At 39.8% G+C, this 1,240-nt stretch overlaps 1 non-coding gene across 1 annotated transcript; it reads left to right on the top strand.

The window, feature by feature from the left end:
* Positions 1 to 447: 447 nt before the first annotated feature.
* Positions 448 to 555, top strand: LOC112774878 (small nucleolar RNA R71). The gene has a single exon (XR_003189334.1). It is a non-coding gene; the product is annotated as a small nucleolar RNA R71 (small nucleolar RNA).
* The last annotated feature ends 685 nt before the right edge of the window (positions 556 to 1,240 follow it).

Here is a 1,240-nt window from a genome sequence, read left to right as displayed (position 1 = left end):
TCATGAGAGATTTGGGTGATTTCTCCATGATGGATTATACGTGTTTCCATATGGTTCACCCATGTAATTTACCTCTACTATTGCAGGGTTTTCAGGATCATAAGCTTCTTTTTCAGAAGATGAATCTTGAGTACTGTTGGATGCAGCTTGCATTCCATTCAGACTCTGAGAAATCATATTGACTTGCTGAGTCAATATTTTGTTCTGAGCCAATATGGCATTCAGAGTATCAATTTCAAGAACTCCCTTCTTTTGAGGCGTCCCATTGCTCACAGGATTCCTCTCAGAAGTGTACATGAACTGGTTATTAGCAACCATGTCAATGAGTTCTTGAGCTTCTGTAGGCATTTTCTTTAGGTGAATGGATCCACCTGCAGAAGTATCCAATGACATCTTAGCTAATTCAGACAGACCATCATAGAATATATCCAGGATGGTCCATTCTGAAAGCATGTCAGAAGGACACTTTTTGGTCAGTTGCTTGTATCTCTCCCAAGCTTCATAGAGGGATTCACCTTCTTTCTGTTTAAAGGTTTGAACATCCACTCTAAGCTTACTAAGCTTTTGAGGAGGAAAGAACTTGGCTAAGAAAGCCGTGACCAGCTTATCCCAAGAGTTCAGGCTATCTTTGGGTTGAGAGTCCAACCACACTCTAGCTCTGTCTCTTACAGCAAAAGGGAAAAGCATGAGCCTGTAGACTTCAGGATCTACTCCATTAGTCTTAACAGTATCACAGATCTGCAAAAATTCAGTTAAGAACTGAAAAGGATCTTCAGATGGAAGTCCATAGAACTTGCAGTTCTACTGCATCAGAGAAACTAATTGAGGTTTCAGCTCAAAATTGTTTGCTCCAATGGTGGGGATGGAGATGCTTCTTCCATGTAAATTGGAATTAGGTGCAGTAAAGTCACCAAGCATCCTCCTTGCATTATTATTATTTTCAGCTGCCATCTCCTCTTCTTGTTCGAAAATTTCTGAAAGGTACTTGCTGGATTGTTGTAATTTAGCTTCTCTTAGTTTCCTCTTCAGAGTCCTTTCAGGTTCTGGATCTGCTTCAACAAGAATATTCTTGTCCTTGCTCCTGCTCATATGAAAAAGAGAGAACAGAAAAATAATAATAATAGGGATCCTTTTTACCACAGTATAGAGGTCCCTGTGTGAGTAGAAGAAAAGAAGAAGAAAAGAATGTAATGTAAGGAAAGAAACACAAGGGTGAGGAGAGCAGAGATGTGAGATGAAG

Source organism: Arachis hypogaea, chromosome 18 (genome assembly GCF_003086295.3).
Source record: "Arachis hypogaea cultivar Tifrunner chromosome 18, arahy.Tifrunner.gnm2.J5K5, whole genome shotgun sequence".
Classification (NCBI taxonomy): Eukaryota; Viridiplantae; Streptophyta; class Magnoliopsida; order Fabales; family Fabaceae; genus Arachis; species Arachis hypogaea.
This window is presented reverse-complemented; position numbering and strand designations above follow the sequence as displayed.